Source organism: Herpailurus yagouaroundi, unplaced genomic scaffold (genome assembly GCF_014898765.1).
Source record: "Herpailurus yagouaroundi ecotype Mexico unplaced genomic scaffold, PumYag 140, whole genome shotgun sequence".
In the NCBI taxonomy this organism is placed as follows: domain Eukaryota; kingdom Metazoa; phylum Chordata; class Mammalia; order Carnivora; family Felidae; genus Herpailurus; species Herpailurus yagouaroundi.
This window is the reverse complement of record NW_024412395.1, coordinates 21,924,417-21,944,006: the sequence shown is the minus strand read 5'-3', so window position 1 is coordinate 21,944,006 and position 19,590 is coordinate 21,924,417. Positions and strand designations below refer to the sequence as shown.

General features: G+C 37.7%; 1 non-coding gene across 1 annotated transcript; it reads right to left on the bottom strand.

Moving 5' to 3' along the window:
* Positions 1-17,839: 17,839 nt before the first annotated feature.
* Positions 17,840-17,946, bottom strand: LOC121031206 (U6 spliceosomal RNA). Its single transcript, XR_005790616.1, has one exon. It is a non-coding gene; the product is annotated as a U6 spliceosomal RNA (small nuclear RNA).
* Between the last annotated feature and the right edge of the window lie 1,644 nt (positions 17,947-19,590).

Here is a 19,590-nt window from a genome sequence, read left to right as displayed (position 1 = left end):
TTATTTTAATGAAATCCAACTTAACAATTTTTTCTTTCATGGATTAAGCCTTTTGTGTTGCATCTAAAAAGTCTTGCTGAGGGGCGCCTGGGTGGCGCAGTCGGTTAAGCGTCCGACTTCAGCCAGGTCACAACACAATCTTGCGGTCCGGGAGTTCAAGCCCCGCGTCGGGCTCTGGGCTGATGGCTCAGAGTCTGGAGCCTGTTTCCGATTCTGTGTCTCCCTCTCTCTCTGCCCCTCCCCCGTTCATGCTCTGTCTCTCTCTGTCCCCAAAATAAATAAAAAATAAAACGTTGAAAAAAAATTAAAAAAAAATAAAAAGTCTTGCTGAACCTAAAATCATCTAGATTTTCTTTTATGTTATCTGTTGATAATTTATAGTTCTATGTTTTATATTTAAGGTTGTGATCTGTTTTGAGTTAATTTTTGTGAAGCATGAAGTGTGTAAGGTCTATGTCTTCTTTCTTTCTTTCTTTCTTTCTTTCTTTCTTTCTTTCTTTCTTTTTGCATGTGGATGTCCAATTGTTACACCAATAGTTGTTGAAAAGACTATCCTTTCTCCATTGAATTGCCTTTTGCTCCTTTGTCAAAGGTCATTTGACTATATCTATGTGCGTTTATTTCTGGGCTCTCTATTGTGTTCCATTGATCTATTTGTCTATTCTTTTGCCAGTACCTCACTGTCTTTGTTAGATTTAAAGTAAGTCTTGAAATTGGGTATATCAGTACTTCAACTTTGTTCTTTTCCTTCAATATTGTGTTGGCTATTCTGGTCTTTCATGTCTCAATATAAACGTTAGAATCAATTTGTTGATATCAACAACAACAACAACAACAAAAAAAACTGACTGGAATTTTTACTAAAGTTACCCTGAATCTATATATCTTCTTGGGAAGAATTGGAGTCTTAAAAATATTGGACAATATTAATAGTATTAAACTTCCTTTCTATAAACATGGAATATCTCTCCATATATTTAGTTAATTTATTTCATCAGAGTTTTGTAGCTTTCCTCATGTAGGTATCTATCTATCTAGTTAGATTTATACCTAAGTATTTTTCTCTCTCTCTTGCTCTTTCTGATACTAAGGTAAATAGTATTATAATTTTAATTACAAATTCCAGTTGTTCCTTGCCAGTATATAGGAAAGCAATTAACTTTTGTATATTAACCTTATGTTCTGCAAACTTGCTATAATTGCTTATTAGTTTCTGGAGGTTTATTTTTTGTTGTTCTTTGGGATTTTCTACATAGACAATCAGGGCATCTGCCAACAAAGACAATTTTATTTTTTCCTTACCAGTCTATATACTTTTTATTTCCTTTTCTTATCTTATTGCATTAGCTGGGACTTCCAGTACAATGTTGACTAAGACCTTGTTTCTGACCTCAGTGGGAAAGCATTTAATTTCTCATGACTAAATATGACGTTAGATGTTAGTTTTTTTGTAGATTTTCTTTATCAAGTTGAAGAAATTCCCCTTTATTCCTAGTTTGCTGAGTTTACTATGAATAGTATTAGATTTTATCAGATGGTTTTCTTTGCATCTACTGATATGATCATGTGATTTTTTTTTCTTCTTTAGCCTTTAGTTGTGATGAATTATAATAATTGATTTTTAAATGTTGAACCAGCTTTGCATACCTGGAATAAATTCCACTTGATTCCACTTTTATATATATTGGATTCAATCTGTTAATACCTTTTAGAGGACTTTTGCATCTGTGTTTATGAGAGGTATTGGTCTATAGTTTCCTTTCTTGTAATGTCTTTTCAGGTTTTGGTATTAGGATAGCATTGACCTTATGGAATGAGTTAGGAAGTATTTTCTCTCTTTTTGTCTTTTGGAAGAGATTGCAGAGAATTGGTGTAATTTCTGATTTAAATGTTCACTAGAATTTACCAGTGAACCCCTCTGGGCTTATTTATTTATTTATTTTTCCTCTCCTAGTTTATTTATTTATTTTTTTTTTTTAATTTTTTTTTCAACGTTTATTTATTTTGGGGACAGAGAGAGACAGAGCATGAGGGGGGAGGGGCAGAGAGAGAGGGAGTCACAGAATCAGAAGCAGGCTCCAGGCTCTGAGCCATCAGCCCAGAGCCTGACGCGGGGCTCGAACTCACGGACCGCGAGATCGTGACCTGGCTGAAGTCGGACGCTTAACCGACTGCGCCACCCAGGCGCCCCTCTCCTAGTTTAGAGTATTCTTGAAGAGAGAGATGAAAGCCATCAATGTTGTCTCTTCCAATGAATACCAGTGTTGACCTTTGCTAGGTTTACTGGTGATCTTACTATTATATCATCTGCTACTCCTTAAGATCTATATATTTTTTTAAAAATTTAATGTTTATTTTTGAGACAGAGAGAGACAGAGCATGAAGAGGAGAGGGACATAGAGAGAGGGAGACACAGAATCTGAAGCAGGCTCCAGGCTCTGAGCTGTCAGCACAGAACCTGATGCGGGACTCAAACTCACCAACTGTGAGATCATGGCCTGAGCTGAAGTCGGAAGCTCAACTGACTGAGCCACCCAGGCACCCCTAAAATCTACATTCAAAAGGAAAATAGGGGCGCCTGCGTGGCTCAGTCGGTTAAGCAATTAAGCGTCTGACTTCAGCTCATGTCATGATCTTGCAGTCCGTGAGGTCAAGCCCTGCATTGGGCTCTGTGTTGACAGATCAGAGCCTGGAGCCTGCTTTGGATTCTGTGTCTCCCTCTCTCTCTCTGCCCCTCCCCGCTGCTCACGCTCTCTCTCTTTCTCAGAAATAAACAAAGATTTAAAAAAATTGTTTAAAAAAGAAAGGAAAATAAAACCCTACATATTTTTACAATTAAGTTCTCCTTTCTCCTCATCTAAATAGACTTAGAATTTCTGCTTCAAGCTTCTGATCAAAATACTTACTTTTCGTTCTTTCCAAACCTGAGTTTTTAGGTTTTTGAGCATTATTTAAATATTTGGAACTCAGTTTCACAGTGATCATTTCACTTGGGCATAAAGGTTGAGACTCTTATGTTTTACTATCCTGCATTGGTACTACTACTTGTGTGCATATTGTGACTGGAAAGACAAAAGATCAGCAATACTTTTTATATCAACTACTAATGAAATGATTATACTTTTAATTTCAGACTCCTTTGGTGAGCTGCCCTTTATAAAAGGGTAAAACCAGCCTGCATATGAGTGATTGCTGTGCTATAATTTAGGACTGATACGCTAGTGTTTCCTATTCATTGTATCCAAATTACATGTCAGGCACTTTATATATAACACCTCATTTATCCTTACAACAACCCTATATTCCTCATTATTCACTGAGAAAAAATCATGCTGTGGTGAAAAAGCTTGCCACACATCATACAATGACAAAATCAGAATTTGAACTCAAGTCTGTCTGATACCAGGCCATGTTTCTAATGCCTATGGTAAATAACCTCATTTAATAAGTATATATTAAACCCATAAAATGTTAGATACTATTACAGTATGATACAAAGTTTTATAAAGGTGTGGTCCATTCTTTCATAAGACGTATAATTTAATTAGAGATACAAAAAGATGCAAATGAAGCACCTTAAAGCACAAGGGAGGGGAAAAAAGTATGAATTTGCGATGGCTAAAGGCATTATGGAGGTTGTGATGCTCAGACTAGGGTTTATATGAAGGACAGATTATAGAGACATGGATAGGATATGGCAGGCCACTGAGGAATGGCACAGAATGGACAAAGGTGAAAGTAAATGAGTAAAAGGTGCATTCAGTTGTAGCTTTATGACAGAAGGGTCAGTATTTGATTCATTTCTGATTCTAGAGCACCCAATGTGATACATAATAACCAGGAATTCAGTAAATGTTTGTGAAGTGAGACATTGAAGAATTATGCCTGAAAGTGGGTGGGTTTGAATGTTTTGGAGGAGACATAATGAAACAAGTATTGGAAAGAAATAAACTAAGATGGGGGAGAGAAAGATGACAGGGAAACTAATTAGTAAGACTATTACAAAAATCTAGTTATGAGGCAACAAGAGTATCTCCCAGCCTAAAAAGAAAATCTAGACTATAAGATCTTAACTTTTGCTTGACACCATCAGAGTTGGTAAGTTCACAGGGCAGCCAATTAGTCTGAAATCTAAGAAAAGACAGGTGCCTCCAAGAAGCTGGAAGGCGAGCACTGACTTACTAGTGGCAAAGTATGGGCAGAATTAGGGCTGCAATAGTAAGAAGCATTAAGCTAAAATTTTTTAAGAAATTGCTAAATAGACCCTAGCTGCTGCAGACAGGGCTATTGGCACTCATTTGTAGGATTTTCTCCATGACTTTCTACGGGGCACTGTAGAGAGAGATCGAAACATAAGAGATCTGGAAAAGTGTCCAAGGAAAAGGTTTTATCCTGGATGAGAACTTTGTCTCCTATAGAACAAAGTCTTAGGCCACTGGGAGAAAGGCAGCAAACCCTGTTGTCCCAAGGCACAGGGAAGGCCCACTGCTGCTTGGAGGAAGGTAAAAGAAAAGCCTGTCTCTGGGGAGGGGCAGAAAACTTCCCTGACTCAGTGCCATTTGAGGACTCCTGCTGCTGGAGGAGAGCAGAAAACAGTGACCTGCAGACGTCTCGCCTGAGACACAGGGTGCAGCTTAGCTGCCATGGGAAAGAAGATGGTTGATCAACTAAGCTCCACTGCCAAGACTCAAGCACACAGGACCTACCCGAGAATGAGGCTGGACCAGGACAACAGAGAACCTCCCAGCCCCTGCCCCCACTAATAAGTAAACCCTGTCCAACATGGGGGTGGGGGGGAAGGACAAGAGTGTGGAGAGCAATACTTTCTGAGGCACGGGCATAGGGGTGTCTGAAAGCTGAGTACAGAGTAAGGAGGGAAAACCTTTCCCTTTTGTGTGCTGTTTAGAGGATAAACTGTAGGGAGGTGAAGATCCTGTCGAGGAGCCCAGATAGCAACCTAGATAGGGCGGCAGCAGTTGAGCAGGTATACAGTGATCGGATTTTGATTTTGTTTCTAAGCCAGAGCCTACAGGATTTGCTGGTATATTAGATATAGGATGTAAGAAAAATATAGGAGTCGAAGATGACTGAAGCTTTTGGACTGAGCAGTTGAAAGGTGGGTTTGGGAGGTTAGGGGCCAAATTAAGAGTTCTAGATATTTATTGTAGAAAACTATTCATAACCATTTAGAAATTTCATAATTATCTCCACATTACCCTTCATATCCTTGTGTATAGGTGCTAAAGGAAAGGCTTGCAGAACTGAAGGCATTCTTATCAAGGTGCTTCTTCCATGAAGAACTGAACATTTCCCTGGTCCTTTTATACTAGTGGGCCTTGCTGTCTAGTTTTGCAACATGGGGAGATTTTCTCTTCATCCATAGTCTTGGTTGGTAGAAAATGTGACTTGAGACTTTAGAGATGATATTTACCACTGTGTTTCAAACCTTGTAACTAGATTTGCAACTTTTATGGTTCCTTAATTTTTTGATGTCATCTTCCCTTTTCAATCTGGAGTCAGCAGAGCGTGCAGATTCATATGCTAACACGTCTTTTCAAGTAGGAATTACAAACTTTATTGGAAGAAAAGGGGATATTGAGGATATTAGGAAATGGTTTCATTATTCGGTCCCTCAGAACTATTTATGATGCTCATAAGGGAAATTGTGTTTCAAAATAAAATGGATCTGCAGGTATTATTTCTTATTGGCTTAAAATGGAAGGGACAAAGTGTTCCTCTTCACTATGCTTCCCATGGTAATCTGACCATAGGAAATGAAGTAGTGCTTAATTGCTGAGGGTGGGGAAGAAATACTTTCTTCAAAATGGGAAATGTTTAGGGGCAGGATTGTAGAAACTTCAAGAATGCAGCCTTCCAGCCACCAGGATCACAATCCTGAAGTGCTACAAGGCTCACAATGATGTTTGCAGACAGTGTCCCTCAAAACAACTGAAACGCTTGTTGAACATTCAGTTTCTTGGGCTTCATCCCAGATCTCCTGCTTCCCATTCTGATGTTGGGGCCAGGACTTAGCATTTTTAAAAAGTGATAACCCCAAGTTTAGGTCTCTAGTGTACCCTGCAGCTTCTGGTTTTCTCATTTGTGTCTCTCCCAAATAGTAATATTTACCATGTATTGAATGTTGATTATGTATCAAGCATTTTGAAAATGTTATCTCTTTGAAATTTCACCCTGAAAAGAGTATATAGTCATGTTTGCAGATGGGAGTTATACTCAGAGAGGTTACATAGATTGCTCAAGTTTATATAGCTGATGAGTTGGGAATCTGGATTTGTTTCTACGTTTGTGGATTTCAAAGTCTACACATTTCCTGTTGTGCTTTGTGCTTCTCATATAAGTCAATATTTTTAGGCCATATATCAACTACTTGGCATTAGCCAAACCAGCAAACTCCCATGTAGTCAGCAGAATTGAGTGCTGTTATTATTCTGATTAGTCAAGTCACTATGGTACATATAAAATACTGGCATTCAAAACCTAGAATAAGACCTACATAAAATAATATCAAATGAGTTTAATTTTCTTTGATAATGCCAAAGGTACTGGAGTATTTTGCAGTACTTTGAGATTATTATTATGAACCTCAATTATCATTATACAGTATTGAACAAAAGAATTCTATTCATTTTAGTGTTCTTGTTCTTTGGATAATTAATAACAGACAACACATGGAGTTCCATATGACAAAAATGAATGCTGTGTTTTGTAAATTCAAAGAACATGCAAATCTTCTATCAACTCTATTCATTCTATGAGCAAGGGCAGCCTTTTTTCCAAAGGATATTGCTAGCTTATGTCAGTGTTCTCCAAATCTGGCTTTATAGCAAAATCAGCCATATGGATTACAGGTTATAAAAGACTGGAAAATTCTTAAAAATGCAGATTCCTGGGTTTTACTGCTAAAGATTTTGATTTGGCAAGTCTTAAGTGGAGCCAGAGAATCACTGTTCAGAAAGCTTCCAAGTGATTCTCATGGAAGCCAAGTTTGGGAATATCTGGCTCCTGTAATTTGAAGATGAATGAATTTGAAGATGATACTAGGAGTATACAGTCACTCAAAATACCTTCATAATATGTTTTCAAACTCTAAAATTTCTCTTTGGGACAGCGATTCATTTAGATTCTTCCCTTTGAAAACTGCTTTTACCAGAGTCTTACCTTTGTGAATACATGAAACTAAGACATAAAGTATTTGTGGCTTCTGGTGCTTTCCTCTCTCAAGAGTGAGGATGCATAAGAGAATTTTTGAGAGAATAAGGGAGTGGAAGATTGTGGGCACATGGATGGGTTCAGAATATCAAAGTGAGGATTACCAAAACCAAACTGGTCCATTCTGTACATATGCCTAGAATAGTATTAGTATTAATTAGTTTTGTGAGTTAGTTTTTGTTAGTTGTCTTCAAGGTTAGTATTGTCTTCAAGTCAGTATTTGTTGTTTTTCAAGTTAAGGCACATATTTCCAGAATCCTTTGAGTGTAACTCCTTTTTTCAATATTCTTAGAAAGAAGAGGGAACATTGTTTCCTGCTGTTTAAACTATTTCTAGTCTTAGACTTGGAATTATGGGACATTGGCATCCTGTTTTGTGAGATCAATAATTCCTGCTCATAACCATTCAACTTCAAGGAAAAGTTGATTAGAGATTTCCAGAAAATAGAAAAAAAAAGAGGAATTATGTTTCCCTGGTGTGTTCTGAAATGAAGTGGCACCCCAGACCACTGATAAATGTTACATTTTTGGAGGGGGAAGGGTCCTAACTCTCCATAACATTTTAAACTGAGAACATTTTTTATGTGTTATATGGTACCATGAATGTTTTTTACCATGAATCTGATTGGTATATTCCTCCTGGATTTTTAGTCAGTGGCTCAATTATTATTTTGGTTTGTTATATCCCCCAAATAAAAATGTGTACATATGTAATTATAGTCAACAAACAAACCATTTTACTAATTGGGTAGAGGTACTTTTTTCTAATAAAAAAATTATTTAAGGAGCGCCTGGGTGGCTCAGTCAGTTGAGCGTCCGATTTTGGTTCAGGTCTGATCTCACTTGAATGTTCAGTTCAAGCCCATAACCCAAAGGCATCTGGATTCAAAGAGAATCTGATTTATAAAGAAAGAAACACTAGGGGCAAAAGCAAGAATATTCTGAAAGGAACAATTGTTTCAGGAGTTTAAAAATAATTTGATAAAATGTTGCCGTGCCCTTTCCCTCAATATTTAGACTCTGTAACAGGTGGACATGGGACACCTAGAATAGAGACAAAAATCCCAGATTCCGTTATAATCACTGGCTAAGTTCCAGCCAATGCAGCATATGCAGAGTTGCTTGTGAACATTCTGGAAGGAGTCCTTAAAAGAGGAGTTTTAGGGGCACCTGGGTGGCTCAGTCGGTTAAGCGTCTGACTTCAGCTCAGGTCATGATCTCGCGGTCCGTGAGTTCCAGCCCCGCGTCGGACTCTGTGCTGACAGCTCAGAGCCTGGAGTTTGTTTCAGATTCTGTGTCTCCCTCCCTCTCTGACCCTCCCCCATTCATGCTCTGTCTCTCTCTGTCTCAAAAATAAATAAACGTTAAAAATTTTTTTTTAAAAGAGGAGTTTTATCACATTTTTTTCTTTCTTTTTTTCTTTCCTTCTTTCCTTCTTTCTTTCTTCCTTCCTTTCTTTCTTTCTTTCTTTCTTTCTTTCTTTCTTTCTTTCTTTCTCTCTCTCTCTCTCTCTCTCTCTCTCTCTCTCTCTCTCTTCTGGCTGACTGGAGTGGTTGGTGCTAGAGGAGCCATTTTGGAATGTGATATAGAAACTGTATATAGAAGATAGCAGAGGGGCGCCTGGGTGGCGCAGTCGGTTAAGCGTCCGACTTCAGCCAGGTCACGATCTCGCGGTCCGGGAGTTCGAGCCCCGCGTCGGGCTCTGGGCTGATGGCTCAGAGCCTGGAGCTGGCTTCCGATTCTGTGTCTCCCTCTCTCTCTCTGCCCCTCCCCCGTTCATGCTCTGTCTCTCTCTGTCCCAAAAATAAATAAACGTTGAAAAAAAAAAAAAAGTTTAAAAAAAAGAAGATAGCAGAACAACAAGATAAAGGAAACTTAGGCCTAGGTTATTGTGTATTCACATATCAGCTTGTCCTGGCCTGCTAACCTGTAATTATACATGGAACAGAATGCACTGTTATTTCGTTGAGGGACATTTAGCACCATGGTAAAGAACATAGACTCAGAAATCAGAAACCAGACTTGTTTGAATCTTGAGTCTATTTCTTACTAGCTATGTGACATTGAGCAAATTAATGAATGATGCTTCCATATCCTGTTATAAAATAGGTTAATTATAACATTTAACTCATGAATTTGCTGTAAGGATTAAATGGGACAGTGTTTATAAAATACATAGATAGCAGTGTCTGGCACATGGAAAGCTATAAATAATAGCTATTATTATTTGAGCTATAATTATTTTTATACTTTTGAGATCACAGAAGAAACTAATCCTAATTAACACAGATGCTCTGGTACATACAATAGCGCCTGGTACAAAGTGGGTGCTTAATTAATATTTGGAATGAATTTCTGTTTACCTTTAAGTTCACATACTATAACAACCTGAAAAGTGACATTAAAGAATATTGCAGCATTTATTAACCATTTGAATTATGAGCAAACCAATTAGAGACCAAAAAGGATTATTAGCTTTGTGTTCAGGTGATTACCTGGATATAGTAGTATTCTTGGTACGGAATCCCAAGCATCAATGGCCATTAACCACATACAAGTTCAGCAACTGCTCACATGGTCACTGCTCTCAGTTCTCAGTCCTGTGCATCTGTCACGGCATAAGGCTGTTAACCCATTGAAGGCTCCTCTGTTCCTGGCATGTGTACAGACTATCCCTGTGGCACCAGCCATTGGGATACACTCAGAAAAGACCAATCCATTTATTATTAACCATATAAATACCATAATTAAGAAGGAAGTACACAGCCAAGAAAATGCCGTAATTTACTGAATTAAAACAAATTACTCAAAAACGGAATTATTCAATATTGAGGAAAGAGGTGCTTAGCTATTGTCTTTTTTTTCTAAGCACCAATAATTTGGGTCAACCAAACTTTAAGAGTGAGTTCTGGGGCGCCTAGGTGGCGCAGTCGGTTAAGCGCCCGACTTCAGCCAGGTCACGATCTCGCGGTCCGTGAGTTCGAGCCCCGCGTCAGGCTCTGGGCTGATGGCTCAGAGCCTGGAGCCTGTTTCCGATTCTGTGTCTCCCTCTCTCTCTGACCCTCCCCCATTCATGCTCTGTCTCTCTCTGTCCCAAAAATAAATAAACGTTGAAAAAAAAAAAAAAAAGAGAGTGAGTTCTATTTTGTAAACTATCCCTATGTTCATACTCTATATGTATGACATGCTTTTTCAAGTAGTGTTGAAAGGAACATATGATCTCCATTCTATTATTTCTCCAAATATAGAACATACAAAACTTCAGGAAAGGTGTATGACATCTGTAATATTTATAGATTTCTATTAAAGGCTTTGCTACTATATAGAGCATACAGTTAGTTTCAAGTTGCTCTTTTGTAATCAGTCCATACATTTTCTTTAAAGTTACTATAAATTAGACCTACACTATCTAGAATTTGACTGCCTTATAAAGAAGATGAAAAAGTCTATAGTATAGGTATAAAACTGACAAAGAAATGTATCTGACTCAACAATAGTATACCTGGTATTTTCTTTCCCTTATATGCACAGTTTAAAAAATTTCATTACTCAATGGCGCAATTTTGCATTTAAATATGAATTCATTTAATTTTGCTTTGCAATCAGGTAAATTAGTGAGAAGGAATCTAAACAATATGCTTTAATTGCGTTTATAAATTATGCTCTCTGTCCTTCATGAGCATTTTTTCTTTTTTGGATATTGAAATGTAGTGTCTAAATATAAAGTGCAGTAACATCTGGTTCTAATTGCCGGTTTGAATAATATAGACAGACCTTCAACATTTCATGCTTTTGAAAGGATGCATTTAGTAGGAGGTACTGAGTCAAAGGTTGTAAAAATTTTGTGCCACTAAAAATAGTTGAAATCTCAGATGCATTTAAAATGGAAATTACCACTTTCTGAGCAAATAATTCCTTCAACATAAGGTGTATGTATGCTAGAAATGGTTCATCAAAAGAATCTTTTTGCTTTTTTTTATATCTTATATATCATCATTCTTAAAACCACAGTACTTTTATTTTTTACAGAGTCTAATTCTTATTCAAATCCTGAAGTAAACATTCAATTCAAAAATCACTGAACCCACATGTAACGCAAAGTTTTATGTTTAGGGTTATCTTTTGGATTATTTTTAGATTAACCATGATAAGCTGGAGTAGAACAGCTCAGTTGCCCTCATGGATTGAGGCAGATTGGTTGTTGTACTGGCAGGACTGTGTGCCCAAATGTGTGTGTATCTTAGGAATTATGTGTGACAGATCACTGTCTCATCAAAAAGTCCCAAGGAGTGCATATTTATATGTTTAAGCCTTTCTTCCTTCTTCCCTGACCATAAAGATCTTTCCCCAAATACTTATCCCATTCATAACTGTTTTCCAAGTTCTGATTTTGTAGCTTTATTGCTGTAACACTCTTGAGAAAGAAATATAAATGTAAAAAACTTTCATCTGATAAACTCTCCATGAATAACTGTTGTCTTATGCTTAAATCAATACAATAATCTGATGTCTTAGAACATTATTGTATTAGATAATTCAGTAGGTAATAATGTATTTGGACATATAATTGTATTTAGAATAAAATCTAGTATATATCTGAATTCAAGATGTCCTTACAAAGAAGCATTACTCCCTTTCTTGAAGGTCAGTGCCACTGACAAGGTCATCTGAATGTTCAGGAGGTGTCTCTTTATAAAACTTATTGGGCACCTGAGACCATGTGGGCTGTGAACATTCTGAGATGTTGAAAATGACCACTTCTGAAATAGTATTTTACAATTCATCTTGGCAGATTCCTGCTTTGAAATTATCAATTAAACTGATATTTTGAACTGATTATTATGGTGACCATTTGAGATGGACCAACATCTCTCTCCATGGTACAACAGCAATGGGCCTGCTGCTTAGTGCTGGGTGTAAAACTCATTGTGTTTAAGACTTGGAGCCACACTTCTGGGTTCAAACCCAGATTTTCTATTTATTAGATGTGTTACCTTGAGTAATTTATTGTTTATTTATTTATTTTTTGAGAGAGAGACCAAGAGCAAGCTGGGGAGGGGCAGAGAGAGAGAGAGAGGGAGACACAGAATCCTAAGTAGGCTCCAGGCTCCAAGCTGTCAGCACAGAGCCTGATGCACGGCTCAAACTCACGGACTGCGAGATCATGACCTGAGCCAAAGTCAGACGCTTAACGAACTGAGCCATCCAGGCACCCCTGTTACCTTGAGTAATTTAACTACTTTCATTGCACCTCATTTTCTCATCTGTAAAATTAGAAGAATAATAGTTCTTACTTCACAGATGGTAGTGATACCTCAATGAGTTAAATTACATTAACTGCTTATTATTACTGAGATTATTTTGGGCTCTTTTTTTTTTAAATGACTTTATTGAGAAGCTAGGATCTAAGTAATCTCTCCATAGGCATATTCTAAGCAGAAAACTTGGTCAGGAAAGCAGATGTGAAGGTGAAGAATTCAATGCCGAAGGTATGAGCCAACTCTAAACCAGCACTAGCAATGAATCTAGTCAGCCTTTTTTGGAAACAGACCCAAGGCAACTAGTCATAGCTCAGACATTTTGATCCCCTGGACCAAAAAGGTTGTGAATCTGCCCCAATGTCTATAGGGAAAAAGTTTTTACCCACCAAAAACTCTTAGGAACCACGCCTTCTAGTAATACACAAGCTCAGGTTGTGGTTCTGTCACAATTTCTGTGAGTTCTGGTCCCTGGGTTACAGTAATGCTCAAATTCCTCCTATCATATTAATCTTTCTTCCTAACTCAGTTGCCAGAGACTTCTTGACTGGAAGAACTTCACAGTAGTCAATGGTTTTATAGCATGCAAATTAGCACCTTATACTCTGTGAAAATGCCCCCAAAATATGGCTGTTAAAAATACTACTAATAATGATCTCCTGATAATCTCAGCTATTGTTAAATAAAATTGGTTGAGCATATAACTAACATGGAATGAGGTGTTACACTTTGTCAATTTTGATTAATGGAAATTTTAAGGAATAAATATCTCTATTAATGTTTTGCTCCTTTATTTTACTATCCTACTGGAAAACATCATTCAATTTAAAGGGAAGTTTTAGTTTTGAGCATGATTTGTTGCAATTAATGCAACTGCCTGGCTCAGGTCCTAAACATTTATTTTTTATTATTTATTTTTCCTTTAAATTTACATCCAAGTTAGTTAGCATGTAGTGCAACAATGATTTCAAGAGTGGATTACTTAATGCCCTTTAGCCATTTAATCCATCCCCCCTCCCACAACCCCTCCAGCAACCCTCAGTTTGTTCTGCATATTTATGAGTCTCTTCTGTTTTGTCCCCATTCCCTGTTTTTATATTATTTTTGTTTCCCTTCCCTTATGTTCATCCGTTTTGTCTCTTAAAGTCCTCATATGAGTGAATTCATATGTTTTTTGTCTTTCTCTGACTAATTTCAGTTCTCATGATACCCTCCAGTTCCATCCACATAGTTGCAAATGGCAAGATTTCATTCTTTTTGATTGCCGAGTAATGCTCCATTGTATATATATACCACATCTTCTTTTTCCATTCATCCATAGATGGACATTTGGGCTCTTTCCATACTTTGGCTATTGTGGATAGTGCTGCTATAAACATGGGGGTACGGGGCCTGGGTGGCGCAGTCGGTTAAGCGTCCGACTTCAGCCAGGTCACGATTTCGCGGTCCGTGAGTTCGAGCCCCGCGTCAGGTTCTGGGCTGATGGCTCAGAGCCTGGAGCCTGTTTCCAATTCTGTGTCTCCCTCTCTCTCTGCCCCTCCCCTGTTCATGCTCTGTCTCTCTCTGTCCCAAAAATAAATAAACGTTGAAAAAAATATATATAAACATGGGGGTGCTTGTGTCCCTTCGAAACAGCATACCTGTATCCCTTGGATAAATACCTGGTAGTGCAATTGCTGGGTCATAGAGTACTATTTTTAATTTTTTGAGGAACCTCCATCCTGTTTTCCAGAGTGGCTGCACCAGCTTGCATTCCCACCAGCAATGCAAAAGAGATCCTCTTTATCCTCATCCTCACCAACATCGGTTGTTGCCTGAGTTGTTAATGTTAGCCATTCTGACAGGTATAAGGTGGTATTGATTTGTATTTCCCTGATGATGAGTGATGTTGAGCATTTTTTCATGTGTCAGTTGGCCATCTGGATGTCTTCCTTGGAGAGGTGTCTATGTCTTTTGCCCATGTCTTCACTGGATTATTTGTTTTTTGGGTGTTGAGTTTGATAAGTTCTTTATAGATTTTGGATGCTAACCCTTTATCTGATATGTTGTTTGCAAATAAGTTCTCCCATTCTGTCGGTTGCGTTTTAGTTTTGCTGATGGTTTCCTTCGCTGTGCAGAAGCTTTTTATTTTGATGAGGTCCCAGTAGTTCATTTTTGCTTTTGTTTCCCTTGCTTCCAGAGACGTGTTGAGTAAGAATTTGCTGCGGCCAGGATCAAAGAGGTTTTTGCCTGCTTTCATCTCGAGGATTTTGGTGGCTTCCTGTCTTACACTGAGGTCTTTCATCCATGTTGAGTTTATTTTTGTGTATGGTGTAAGAAAGTGGTTCAGGTTCATTCTTCTGCATGTCACTGTCCAGTTTGCCCAGCACCACCTGCTGAAGAGACTGTCTTTATTCCATTGGATATTCTTTCCTGCTTTGTCGAAGATTATTTGACCATACATTTGTGTGTCCATTTCTGGGATCTATTCAGTTCCATTCATCTGAGTGTCTGTTTTTGTGCCAGTACCATACTGTCTTGATGATTACAGCTTTGTAGTACAGCTTGAAGTCTGGGATTGCAATACTTTCTGCTTTGATTTTCTTTTTCAAGATTGCTTTGGCTATTCAGGGTCTTTTCTGGTTCCATACACATTTTAGGATTTTGGTTCTAGCTCTGTGAAGACTACTGGTGTTATTTTGATAGGGATTGCACTGAATATGTAGATTGCTTTGGGTAGTATCGACATTTTAACAGTATTTGTTCTTCCTATCCAGGAGCATGGAATCTTTTCCACTTTTTTTGTGTCTTCTTCAATTTCTCTCATAAGCTGTCTATAGTTTTCAGTGTGTAGATTTTTCACCTCTTTGGTTAGATTTATTCCTAGGTATTTTATGGTTTCTGGTGCAACTGTAAATGGGATCGATTCCTTGATTTCTCTTTCTGTTGCTTCATTGTTGGTGTATAGGAATGCAACCGATTTCTGTGCATGGATATTATATCCTGCAACTTTGCTGAATTCATGGATCAGTTCTAGCAGTTTTTTGGTGGAATCTTTTGGGTTTTCCATATAGAGTATCGTGTCATCTGTGAAGAGTGAAAGCTTGACCTCCTCCTGGCTGATTTGGATGCCTTTTATTTCTTTGTGTTGTCTGATTGCAGAGGCTAAGACTTCCAATACTATGTTGAATGGCAGTGACGAGAGTGGACATCGCTGTCTTGTTCCTGACCTTAGGGGGAAAGCTCTCAGTTTTTCCCTATCGAAGATGCTGTTAGTGTTGGGTATTTCATATATGGCTTTTATGATCTTGAGGTGTGATCCTTCTATCCCTACTTTCTTGAGGGTTTTTATCAAGAAAGGATGCTGTATTTTGTCAAATGCTTTCTCTGCATCTATTGAGAGTGGTTCTTGGTCTTCCTTTTAGTGATATGATGAATCACAATGATTGTTCTGTGGATATTCAACCAGCCCTGCATCCCAAGTATAAATCCCACTTGGTGGTTGTGAATAGTTTTTTTTAATGTATTGTTGGATCTGGTTGACTAATATCTTGTTGATGATTTTTTCATCCATGTTCATCAGGGAAATTGGTCTATAGCTCTCCTTTTCAGTGGGGTCTCTGTCTGGTTTTGGAATCAAGGTAATGCTGGCTTCATATAAAGGGTTTGGAAGTTTACCTTCCATTTCTATTTTTTGGAACAGCTTTGAGGGAAGAGGTGCTAACTCTTCCTTAAATGTTTGGTAGAATTCCTCTGGAAAGCCATCTGGCCCTGGACTCGTTTTTTGGGAGATTTTTGATTACTAATTCTATTTCTTTACTGGTTATGGGTCTGCTCAAATTTTCTATTTCTTCCTGTTTCAGTTTTGATAGTTTATATGTTTCTAGGAATTTTTCCATTTCTTCCAGATTGCCCATTTTATTGGCATATAATTGCTCATGATATTCTCTTATTGTTGTTTTTATTTCTGCTATATTGGTTGTGATCTCTCCTGTTTCATTCTTGGTTTTATTTCTTTGTGTCCTTTCCTTTTTCTTTTTGATCAAACTGGCTAGTGGTTTATCAATTTTGTTAATTCTTTCAAAGAACCAGCTTCTGGTTTCATTGATCTGTTCTACTGGTTTTTTGGTTTTGAGAGCATTAATTTCTGCTCTAATCTTTATTATTTGCTGTCTTCTGCTGGTTTGGGGTTTTATTTGCTGTTCTTTTTCCAGCTCTTTAAGGCATAAGGTTAGGTTGTATATCTGAGATCTTTCTTCCTTCTTAGGAAGGCTTGGATTGCAATATACTTTCCTCTTATGACTGCCTTTCCTGCATCCCAGAGGTTTGGGGTTGTGGTGTTATCATTTCATTGGCCTCCATGAACTTTTTAATTTCCTCTTTAACTGCTTGGTTAGTCCATTCATTCTTTAGTAGGATGCTCTTTAGTCTCCAAGTATTTGTTATCTTTCCAAATTTTTTCTTGTGGTTGATTTTGAGTTTCATAGCATTGTGGTCTGAAAATATGCACGGTATGATTTCAATCTTTTTGTACTTGTTGAGGGCTGATTTGTGTCCCAGTATATGGTCTGTTCTGGAGAACATTCCATGTGTACTGGAGAAGAATGTATATTCTGATGATTTAGGATTAACTGTTCTGAATATATCTGTTAAGTCCATCTGGTCCAGCGTGTCATTCAAAGCCATTGTTTCCTTGTTGATTTCTTGATTAGATGATCTGTCCATTGTCGTAAGTGGGGTGTTTAAGTCCCCTACTATTATGGTATTATTATCAATGAGTTTCTTTATGTTTGTGATTAATTGATGTATATATTTGGGTACTCTCACATTTGGCGCATAAATGTTTACAATTGTTAGGTCTTCTTGGTGGATAGACCCCTTGATTATGATATAATGTCCTTCTTCATCTCTTGATACAGTCCTTATTTTAAAGTCTATATTGTCTGATATAAGAATGGCTACTCTGGCTTTCTTTTGTTGACCATTGGCATGATAGATGGTTCTCCATCCCCTTATTTTCAATCTGAAGGTGTGTTTAGGTCTAACATGGGTCTCTTGTAAACAGCATATAGATGGATCTTGTTTTCTTATCCATCCTGTTACCCTATGTCTTTTGATTGGAGCATTTAGTCCATTGATGCTTAGAGTGAGTACTGAAAGATACGAGTTTATTGCCATTATGTTTCTTGTAGAGTTGGAGTTTCTGATGGTGTTCTCTGGTCCTTTCTAGTCTTTGTTGCTTTTGGTTTTTATTTATTTATTTATTTATTTATTTGTTGTTGTTGTTGTTGTTTTTTTTCATATTTTCTCCCCTCAGAGAATGCCTCTTAAAATTTCGTGCAGGGCCGGTTTAGTGGTCACAAACTCCTTTAAACAAATATGGAATGCTTCACAAATTTGTGCATCATCCTGGCGCAGGGTCCATGCTAATCTTCTCTGTATTGTTCCAATTTTAGTATATGTGCTGCCGAAGTGAGCACAGGTCCTAAACATTTCCTAAGTAATTTTGTAATAAACAGCCTCTGGTTTAGGAGCCTTTCATCCAAACTTCCAACCAGATCCATTTCACTGCCGAAATTATAATTTTTTAAATAAAGCTTTTCGTATCTGTTCCATGACTCATTAACTTAAAACTCATCAGTAGTTCTTACATAACCTAAAGAAGAAAGCTCAAGGGCTCCTGGGTGGCTCAGTCGGTTAGGTGTCCGACTTTGGCTTAGTTCATGATCTCATAGTTCGTGAGTTCAAGCCCCACATCTGGGTCTGTGCTGACAGCTCAGAGCCTGGAGCCTGCTTTGAATTCTGTGTCTCCCTCACTCTCTGCCCCTCCATCACTCACTTTCTGTCTCTTTCTCAAAAATTAATAAACATTAAAAATTTTTTCATAAAGCCCCTTTATTCTATATATGATCCTTCATAATCTGCACCTGCTTTTCTACATAGTCTCATCTTAGAAAAAAAAAATGTTTTCATCTAACAGCCAACTCTTTGCTATCTTCCATGGTCCTTCTCATTTCTATGTAGTTGAGCACATTATCTTTCTATATGAAATGTCTTTTCCCACGATGTCTACTTGGTAATCTCACACTCATCCATACTGCCTTCTCTGTGAGGCCTTCTTAAGGATCTCAGATCTAAGCTAGATGGTTCTTGTTTTGGGTATCCATGACATTTCTATACTTCAATTATAGCTCTTATTGTTTTGTGCTAAACTTCTCATTTATTCTTTGCTACCCTCCTCCCACTCACAAACTGAAGTCAAGCTGTTCATATCTTATTCCAAAGTAGGGCAAAATAACTAACAAAATATTGGTACTCAATAAATGCATTAGAATGAATTTTTTTATTTAAATTGTTTTCTAGTCTCTAGGTTCAACCATCAAAAAATATGATGTGGTAACTGCTATCTTGTCACTTGAAAGATGTTGTTTTAGATTCAATGTAATTCTAAAGAGAGAGAATTGTGAGAGAGGAGAAAGAAGCCCAGCTATGGGATCTTCTCAACATCTCAGCAAAAAATAATGCTCCCTACCCAACCCAGCATGGAGGTTTGCCATCAAAGACAGTTAGATGATCTCACTATCAACTTATCTTGGCCCAAGAAGGGACATGCCTACATGAGCAGGGCTAACTGTTGCTTAATCAGGGATGAAAGATGCTTCAAAAAAAAAAAAGATTCTATGGTCATATAAGCTTGACAAATGCTGTAAACTCTATCTCCCTCTTATAGACTCTACATGCACATAAGCATCTTAAAGAATACCCATAATTTCCCAGACATAAGTGACCTCCAGACTTTTGTTTTTCATAACATTCCTTAACACTTTGTGGAAAGAATGTCCTATGGAACACACACATTAGGAAATACTATTCTATGCCAAAGACACTTGAGTGTAGGGGCCATGGACTTGCTATTTACTATCAGTCTAATTTCTCCAAGTTCAATGCTACATCTTTGCCAAGTTTTCTAAATACAACTACTTAGAATTTTAGAGAGGAAAGATATCATCTTGTTTACCCTTGCATTACAAATAAGAAAGTGGAATTGTGGACAGCCTCATAGTGGGCTTGCTTAGTGCTAACAAGCCTGGCACATTAAGGAGCTGTGTTGCTTGGCTACCAGT